Source organism: Mustela nivalis (assembly GCF_964662115.1).
Source record: "Mustela nivalis genome assembly, chromosome: 14".
NCBI classification, from domain to species: domain Eukaryota; kingdom Metazoa; phylum Chordata; class Mammalia; order Carnivora; family Mustelidae; genus Mustela; species Mustela nivalis.
The window spans coordinates 23,921,066-23,931,079 of NC_139033.1; positions in this window are offsets into that span (position 1 = coordinate 23,921,066).

The following is a 10,014-nucleotide window of genomic DNA, read 5'->3' on the forward strand; positions in this document are numbered from 1 at the left end:
GAAAGTCAACGACCCTGAAAGCTCTGGGTTCTGTGACTCCCTGGCACTTTCGTTTGAGTGCCCGTGTCACCTGCCGTCCTGCCCTCACTGTCACCATGGGCAGAGTTTCCCAAGGGCCCTCTAGTCGTGTGTGTGTGTGAATGACTCGCTCTGCATCTGGAGTCTTTGGCGGGAAGAAAAAGCCAGGGAAGTCCCTATTGTGGCAGAAGGTACATTAAAACTCGTCTGATGCTCTGCCCTTGGGCTAGTAGATTCTACAGGAGGAGAACCGGCTTCTGTCCACCAAGCGGGGACTTCCTTGTCTCCAGGGCTCTTTCTGCAGGGGGAGAGTCCCTTGGAACCCTGCGAACCCGTTGGTCAGCTTCTGTCTGGAGCGAAGTTGCCATGAAATCGGTGTGAGATGGAGGGCAAGCGATGGAGGGAGAGGCGCGGCTCTGCAGTCTGCGTCCCAAAACAGTTGGCTTTTGCAACGTGACAGCAGAGAGGTCTCCGGCGGGCTGACCCTGGCATTGCAGCCCTCAGTAGCCTTGGCTCTGAGCCCTCTGACCGGGCAGCAAAGCTGGCTCAGGAAAGGGAAAATGTTCCTTTTCATTCAGACCAAAATGGAAACAAATGTTTTTGTTTATCATAGAGATGATGCAACGTATAATTACCCCTTCAAGGGTGTGCTTATTGCTGAAAAGAAGCAGTTTTATCCATTTTCCCTGTGTTTGACCACCCTTATCTCTCTCTCTCTCTTTCTCACACACATACACACACTCTTACACATGTGCACATGCACACACACAAGAATGCCCCTTTCCCAGCCCACCTGGAGAATTCCATGAAACGGCTGACTCCGAAAATATCTCTGGTGGTTTGGTTTCTGTGTTTTAAACACTTTCATATCCTTGCAAAATCACACTTTTTCTATAATATAATCAACAAACACTGCTGTCGGTATTTAGTACGTTTACCGTGGCACGTGGGATGGTCTCCTGCGACCTGACTGAGCAAGTGCAGAAGACTGTCTCGCGCTGTGTCCTCAGAGGAGGACGGCCAGCAGGTACGGACTCCCCCTCTTCAGTTTTATCCACATTAGCACAGAGGGTGCTTCACTGACCTCCAGTCGCGCATCACAAGTCCGTTTTCAGCAGGTGTCTTGGTAATCATGCTTCAGATTTCTTGTGATGAAATGATTCCAGACTTTATGCCTGCTGGGTTACCATTGAGACTCACTGTAACTGCCCAGAAGTTGTAGGGGCTCCTGACTACATGATAGAAACTGGTCAGGAAGGCATTGGATGGTCCCTTAATGTCACATGGCCACACACATTTCTTTCTTTTTTTTTTTTTAAGATTTTATTCATTTATTTGACAGACAGAGATCACAAGCAGGCAGAGAGGCAGGCAGAGAGAGAGAGAGAAGGAAGCAGGCCCCCCGCTGAGCAGAGAGCCCGATGTGGGGCTTGATCCCAGGACCCTGGGATCATGACCTGAGCCGAAGGCAGAGTTTTAACCCAGTGAGCCACCCAGGCGCCCCGGCCACACACATTTCTAAACCATCCCAGTTCTCATCTCCTCACAGGGAGGGAGTAGCCAGCAGTTCACAGATGTGCCACCTCCGAGAAGTCCTCCAGGCCTGCCTCGGCACCATGCTCAACACCCGCTGGCCCAGCTGCCCCGGATGAATGCCAGATGTTAAATTATCAGAAGAGAAGCTTTTTTTTTTTTTTTTAACTTTGATTTGTAAGCTGCTTTTGGAGCTGCTGGTGGGGGGGAGTTTGGCTGGAATTTTCAGAAACAGTGGACCATATAAAGGAGCCGTTCCTCTTACCCATGGGCACCCCACCGTAGGCAGACAAAGGCCACTCTGGGTGGTAACAGGGATAAGTTGTCCTGGCTTTTGGACTCTGGAACGTGTGCATCAGTCTTTGATCCTGACGTGGGCCCGGACCCTCCGCACGTGTTTTGCCAGCGGGATGTATTTCGTTCTGCGGCAGAGCTTCAGGAGAAATCCCGGGAAGGTGTGAACCCTGAGCAGAGGCCGTTGCCTGGGGTCCCCACTTGGAGTTTCCTGATGGAGCCCCTGACATGACTGGGAGGTCCCGGAGCTCTGCTTCCTGTTTCAGGAGAGCGCCCTGGGCTGCGGAACGTGCCCCCCTTCCGCCTGCTCTGGGCCGGCCCGCGTCCCTTTCCACTCCTGCAGGTGCCAGCGCAGGGTAGTTCACCTTTCTCTGCCTCAATTTCCCCATCTGTGAATGCATTGAAGTTGGAGTCCCTTGTCTGGGGTGTGTGGGGCACGCCTCCAGAGCTCTGTAACCTCTAGTTATTTTCAGCCACGTGAGGCCCCAAGGTGGCATCAGGGGTGGGGAGTGGGTGGAGGGAAACAACGTCTCCTGCTTCTCCCACCCGACTTCTCCCTGTCTCCTTCCTCGGGCAAAGGGTCCTCCCCGTTTTTGTCTAATGATCTGGGACGACAGTCGCTAGTCTGCTCACACAGGGTTGATCCTAACCCAGGGCTCAAAGGGACCTCGGCCCCGCCTCACATCCAGGGGCCCAGACCTCGGTGGGCGCAGGGCGGCGCGCTGTCCTTTCCTCAAGCCGGCGCAGACGCTGACGCACATCACCTGTGCGGATGCTGGTCGAGAGCTTCCCAGGGGACGGTTGGAGGCCACCCGGGGTGCTGGTGCCGACACCGAACTCCCGGGGTGCTGGTGCGGGGAGGCGGGGCCTGTGGGAGATGATTAGGTCCGGAGGGTGGAGCTGCAGTCCTGGGACTCGCGGCCGTCTCAGAAGAGGTAGCAGCGGGCCAGGCTCCCGGCCCTCCCCTCCCCTCGGCCTGTCTGCCCTGTGCGCCTCTCTCTGCGCCAGGGACAACACACTGAGAAGGCAGCCGTCTGCGAACCGTGACCAGGGCTCCCGCCAGGAACCAGACGGGCTGTCCCCTAGATTTTGGACGCTGAGCCCCCAGAAGCATGAGAACCAGACTCGTGTGGTTCATAAGACACCCACTCTGGGGTCTTCGTTGTCGCAGCCCGAGGGGACCCAGGGCGCTTCCCAGCTCTTGCTTCTGCTGAAAGCTGTTCTGGGCAGTGCAGGTGCGCCTGCCGGTGGGCCTCCATGCCAGGAGCTGGGCAGAGCCACAGACGCTGGGGGCAGGGGTCGCTGCCTCCCACTGAACCCCGGGCTCCCACAGTGCCTCCTGGGCAGGGGGGCGGCAACTGACTTGTGGCCCCCGTCACTGGCCCGGAAGAAAAGAGCTCGCCGCCCGCAGTCAACCTGAGCCTGATGGGAGGGCCTGCGCGAGGGAACGGCTCCCCCAACCTGCTGGGCCCCCAAGAAGACAGCACATGCCAGCCGGCCAGCCCCTGGCCCCCGCCTGGTGGGAGGCTCCCCACAGGCCTCACGCCGCTCCTCCCCGCGGTCTCCTTGCTCTCAGCACCCTGAGCGGGTTAGTCCGTCCTAAAGTGCATTTCAGCCGGGGCTGCACGCAGGGACCGGGGAGATGGCAGCCGTCACTGTGGTTAACAAGCCCACTGGGGAATTTGGGGCTCAGGCTCACCCTGATTTCTCGGTCCCCTCTTTTCCTGTAATAGAAACAGGAGAGGCCAACATGCGGCTGTCACTATCCAGCGAGACTCAGGACAAATGAGCAGTTCCCATGTTTAAAATTGATCACCACGAGAAGTACACAATTGTAGCATTTACGGAGTCGTTTTGTGGAAAGAAATACGCTTACTGGCAATTACAACCACCTTGGCAAGGGCAAGGTGTTTGGTCAGCACAGTTCTGGGTAACAATGAAGCAAAACACATTTAGAGAATTTTCTGGAGAAAAGCACCGCGAGAAACTGAACCTCAGTGTCCCCCTTTACGTGTTCCAACGCAGCTTGTCATCTGCGCCGGTTTTCAGCGAGCAGTGAATTTTCTCACAGTTTCCCCTTAAAGTATCTTCTCTCTCCAGCCTCCTTTTACTTCTGGTGCGGGCACGAGCAGACCCACGGGCTTTTGAACTGAAGTCGGCTGTGCCTAAGGAAGGCTCCTGAGCCTGGAGCCAGAGCCAGCGTAAAGGCTCTGCTTCTCTTGCTAGCTAGTTGTGTAACTTCAGGAGGCAATCACTGTCTGTCTTTGTCTCCTGTCTCACGAAACGGAACTTAAATGTTCTCGAGGGAACTGGATGAGATAAATAGGCTAGAAGAGTCTGGAACTGGCAGGTTTCACACACAGATCAAAAGTTTCCCTCTGAAATGTATGAGTTTAAATCCGCATTAGCCATTTGAATCAGCCCTGGAGTGGCCTATGCTGCCCAAGGGAGCCGTCTAAGACTGAGGACAGAGCAGAAGGGGGGCTGGCGGGGTCGGCGGACCCGGCCCTGTGTGGGGCAGACCAGTGCAGATCGCAAGGAGGCATTCCCTGACAGGCATCAAAGGCACCTCGACTTATTGTAACTCCCCAAACGCAAATTTTCTCTCATCTTTTCCATCACCTGAAGGAACCTTGTCTCTTATGTCAAGAGCCGTGTGCCTGGAACATAGAACGTGCACTGAAATCGTGAACCTTGAGCTATTCAAGATTTTGATTATGATTATGATTACGATTTCTACACAAGCAGCCTGAGCTGTAACTACTGTGGAGAGTTGGCTCTAGACCCAGTCCTAAGGGAAGACCCTCAGGTCCCCATAAAGCAGGGTCTTGGAAACAAAGGCTAGAGGGAGTGGGTGTGACTTTCCAACCTTGGCGTCGAGGTAACTCTGAACAAGATGGCTTGACCCCGAGAACCTTGCAACAGTGTTTTCCCCTGCGCTGTCCACAACACCTGCTTCAGGATCATCTAGAGCCTCCTTCAAAATGTACATTCTGAGGTCTAAAATCAGGGTCTCTGGGTCTAAGGCTGCCCCTGTCCCCAAGATTTCTGGCTCACCCCGAAAGTTTGAGAAGAGCTGCTCTCCAGATCTGGTGACGCCCTTCATTCTCTGACTATATCAGGTGGCCAGGGGACTCGGGCGGGAATTTGAAAGGGACCACCGGTAGCTCTTCAAGGAAAGTCCCCTGACCTGCAGGGCGTTTGGTTAGTTCTTATACAGAAGCTCATCTTTAAATAAAATAATGGCTTGCCGACCAATCACGCTTGCATGATAGACATGGAGGCCCCACTTGAGGTCTGACAGCTTCTATGCCTGCTATTACTTAATGTCAACTGTCCCCGGCCCCTGGTCACCAAATTCCCGACAGGTAGCCCCGTGGCATTTCTGCCCCGAGCCTCCAGCTGCCTGGCTTCCCAGAGAGAGTGCCGCGCTGTCCCCATGGTTTTGGGCAGTGGCCCTCAGATGGCTCTTGCTCCCTCCGTCTGAGTCCAAGGAGAATGGCCGAAGCTGGTGACAAGGACAGCAGGGGTGTGATTTGGGGAACACCAGGTTGACTCTCTCGCACTCCACCTTCGGTGCCAGAGCTGGAGGGACCCTGACAGAAATCTCCAGCCTGGGGCAAGCAGCTCCCTGGGACTCCCTGCGGTCCCAGTTGAGAATAGAGTGACACTGGCGGACCGTTCTCAGTGCTGGAGAGGGGCTGCCCGCACGCCCTCTGCTCCTCCTCTTACTCGCTGAGCCCACCTCAGCCCTCATGCTTCTCAGGATGTCGGTGTTTCACTCTGGCTTTTCAGTGGCGATGACGTGAGGCTCAGAGGCTCCCGTGGCCTCGGGTCTCTGCCTCTGACGGGACAGCCCGGGGCGCTCTGGAAGCGTTGCCTGCCTGGCGAGGACAAGAGGCTCCGGGTTAGTGCTGTGGCCGATGCTTCTCACCACACAAACCCTTGCTTAACTTCTTCTCTGGCCACATTTTAAATGTTGCTGTTTTCTCTGAAAGCATCAGGCTGAAACACTGGGACACCTGGGACCCCGCCTGCTCCAAGCCGCGTGTGATGGGGGCCCCCCTCCGGCCGCAGCCTCTGCCGGGCCCGGGTCAAGCCAGGACCTTCTCCATGCGGGGGCTGGGGCGGGGGCTGGGGCGGGTGCGGCCTCCTCGGGGGACGGGGAATCCCTCAAGCCCACGTGTTTCTCACGGAAGGCCAAGGCCAAGGCCAAGGCCGGCAGCAACTGAAGGTTCTGAGACTCCGATGGTTGCAGGGTCTCCTTTCCTGGGAGCCTCTTTTTCTCACTGCACTCATGCGTAGACTTTCATTTGATGAAGGCAAACTATGAGGCTTTTTAAAAGCAATTCTGACTTGCTGTGCTGCGTTAGCCCTGGGTTTGCAGACCTCTGTGCCGTGGGACCACGCCTCACACCCACATGGTTCCTACAATGGGGCTGATCTCTCCGGTGAGGGCTGAGAAAAAAGAGGCAGCGAAGAGCAGAGGAAACGGAACTTGAAGAGTAAAGTCACTGCGATCCACGTTTCTCCCCTCGTGGTACAATGTGCCCCAGATTTACCGCTGTAACTGGGCAGTTCCGTGGCCTGGTGCCCACCCGCCGTGTTGTATGGCCATCGCCATGCTCCACCTCCAGACTTTTGGTATCATCCCACATGGACTCTGCACCCACTGACCCCCCCGCCCCCGCCTCTGGCGACCAGCGCGGCTTCCTGTCTCCGTGGATCTGCCCACGTCGCAGACCTCACCCAAGCGGACTCCCACACTCCTGTCTTTGTGTGTCCAGCACATTTCACTCAGCGTCTTGGCCTCGAGGTTCATCTGTGTTGGAGAGTGTCAGGATTCTCTGAATTTTTATGGCACCCGGGTTTTCCCCTGTGTGGACGCACCACTGTTTGTCTCCAGCGTGACTGCGAGTCACCGCACTGCCTTTAGGATCACAGGTCCGAGCTGAAGTCTGATTCCCGTGTGGGCCCAGGGCGTGTGAGCTCGGCCAGCGCGGGGAGCAGTCAGTGTTTGGGGAGGATCCTGGGGTTCATGACGAGGCGGGCAGGAGAGGAGCAGCTGGTGGCAGTGCTGGAGGGTCTGGAAGGCTGAGCTCGGCGTGAGCTTTCTATCGTCTTGGAACTGACAGCTCAGGGAGTTGAGGAGGACAGAGCGTGTTCCCTGAGGAGGTTAAGGCAGTTCTCTTTCGGGAGAGAAGCTTCTGCTGTATGAGAATGTAGCACCATCGTAAGCAACTGGACAGCCGTCAGCTGTCTCAGAAAGTTCCAGAAGGACTGCTGACATCCCAGCCATGAGTGCCTGTCAAAAACAGAGGGCAGAGGGGAGTTCAGGGACCTGCTCTGTGCACCTGTGTGCAGGCGTGCACACGCACACAGGCACACGCACACACACACATGTGCCCAGCACCAAGATGTCTCCCTGAGAGCAGAAAGAGAAAGAGGAAGGAAGGAATTCAGACTGGGTGTTGATGCCACAGAAGTGTCCTGAGAATTAAGACTGGGCGGGAAGTGTTTTATTGTGCCCCCTCCCAGGCGGAAGGCAAGGGGCCCGCAGAAGGAAGGACCTGCCCCAAGCAAGCTAGGACCGCCCGCAGCGAGACCGGGACCGGGCTGGACCCGGAGGCCCGTGGCTCTGCTCCATCTGCGGCCTGGCCGCTCGGCCAGGTGGGTCGAATTACACAGTACCGTACTTAACTAGCACCTACATAGTTATTTTATTTCAAACACATGTAATTAGTAACTCAGTAAAAGAGGAAACGGAAGACAGAAAGCCCGATTCTTTCCAGAGGTCACGTTGCCTTCGTTTGGAAGCCGCGGGACGATCACACCAAACGGGAGTGGGGGCCGTGGTGGGTGGCAATTCGGTGAGGAAGGGAAGGGCCATCTCTGCGTGTCGTGTCGCAGCTGTCGCCTCTGGTGCTGGGGTCGTGCGCATGAATTAGAGGGAGGCGCCCTCGTCTGCCCTTCTGCCCTCTCTCAGGCTATGGGGCTGCGTGAGTGGGGTGTCCATGTTCTCTAGGGACCGTGGCCACCGTGTCCTGATTCTTATTGTCATGCAGGAGCATGTGCTCTGGTTTGCTTTGCAAACAGTGGCTTATTTAACTCCCATCACGACCCTGTGGCACCAGCCATAGTAGAGATGAGAAAACATGTTAGGCCCCAATCGTCTGTTCGAGCCTGGTTCCCAAGCTGGCTTCGACCCCGAGATGGATGCTTCATCCAAACCCACCTACTCGGCATGTGCGGGGCCGACCGTGGCCACGATTCCAGGCCTTCACGGAGCCACCTGCCCACGAAGCCCCCTCCAGGACCGCTGCCCGCTCGGTGAGCAGGTGCCCCCCGCAGCTGCAGGGCTCATGGGGCCAACGGCGGGTGGGAGCGTGGCCCAGCAACCCGATCGCCCGGGGGGTCCGGCTGCTCCGGGAGCGAGGGCTGGCCAACGGCATAGACCTCGGAGAGCCGATGACCAGGCAACAGACCTGGCGTGCCTGGCAGGGGCGTGATGGGGTTTGCAGATCATGGCCTTTCTGCCCGGTCTGGCGGCATCTCAGGGGCCGCATCGCGGTTCCTGGACGGGAGGAGAGTGGAGCAGAGCACCGTGGACACAGCTGGAGCGCAGGAGGGTCGCGCGTTCAGTAGACACGGCATGGATTGCACCGTTGAGCCACCGGACTCCACAGGGACGGACTGCCCATGTGCACGTGACCGGAGCAGCGGGCCACGGCGGAGAGAGGCCGGCAGCTCGCCCAGACTCCCCCTGCTCCCGCCCGAGGGGCCATCTGGCTGCCGGCGCTGGGAGCCCGCGTGGCCGTGTTCAGCAGCGGCTGCGCCTGAGCGACCGGGGGCAACTTCTCACAAGCCGGCAAGGGGAGGATGGGCTCGGGATGTGCCCCGAGCACGACGGCAGGGAGGCGCAGCCGAGCGTCGCCCAGAGACAGAGGACACTGTCGTGCAAGGCCGACTCTCCCGCCTCTATTGGGAGAAGAAGAAGAAACCGGCAGCGCAGCGACTGTAGAGACGGTGCCAAGTGACGTCTTTCCACGTCTCCCCTGCAGCGGCGGGGGTCCTGGATGCCTCCCCCCTTCTCTGAGGGCCCTCAGCTCTCCTGCTGCAGTGACCCCCCGCCCCCATGGCCCATCTCACCGCCTGAGCCCTCAGCTGTTTCCCCCACCCTGCCACTACCCTGGCTAGGATGGGAGCTCTGGGGACAGGATGCCGCCACTTCACATCAGGATCTGGGCATCGAGCCAGTCTGATGCAGCTGTGGCCCCAAAGCTCACAGTGTGGGACAAAGCACAGGGCCGGGGGTCCCAGAGTCAGGGTCTGGGAGGAAGCTTGGACCTGCCCTGAGCGCTATGAGCGCACAAAGAGAAGGGGTGACATTATTTGGGGTGCTAGTTTGTTCTGCTGAGACCTTCCAAGCTGGTTTTTGGAGATGTTCCTAGACCAGTGATGGGAACAGGCGAGCTTAGGCAGGAGTTGGTTGTGGGGGGGACAGGGGGTACATGCTGGAGGCCCCCTTCCCGCAGTGATGCCTCCCCCCAGGCTCTGTTTGGAAGAGTGTCACAGAAATGGTGAGGTTCTGTCTAATTCTGGAGGAGAGGCCTTCTTGGCAAGAAAAAAATGGATACCCTCCGACTCAGTAGCAAGGGGCATCACGATCATTAAGAAACACAAGGCTTCGGGCACCTGGGTGGCTCAGTTGGTTAAGCAACCGCCTTTGGCTCAGGTCATGGTCCCGGAGTCCCGGGATTGAGTCCCGCATCAGGCTCCCAGCTCCATGGGGAGTCTGCTTCTCCCTCTGACCTTCTTGCCTCTCATGCTCTCTCTGTCTCTCAAATAAATAAATAAAAATATTTTAAGAAACACAAGGCTTCAGTTACTACAGGTAGCAGTGAAAGGGCAAAGAGTTTGCCCTGAGTTGTAAGAGCTGCCCACGCCCCAGAAACAGAAGCAGGTCACGAATGCAACCTCTTCACTAAGAACGTTTACAACTATTTACTATTTAGTTTAACTAATAACTATAACTATTTATAACTATAACTATTATAACTAATAACTGTAACTATTTAGTTTACAACTATTACAACATTCTGCTTTCAGTAATAAAGTAATTCATGCAGATTCGTGAATGGAAAATGGCCAAATTATCTTCTTTATTTT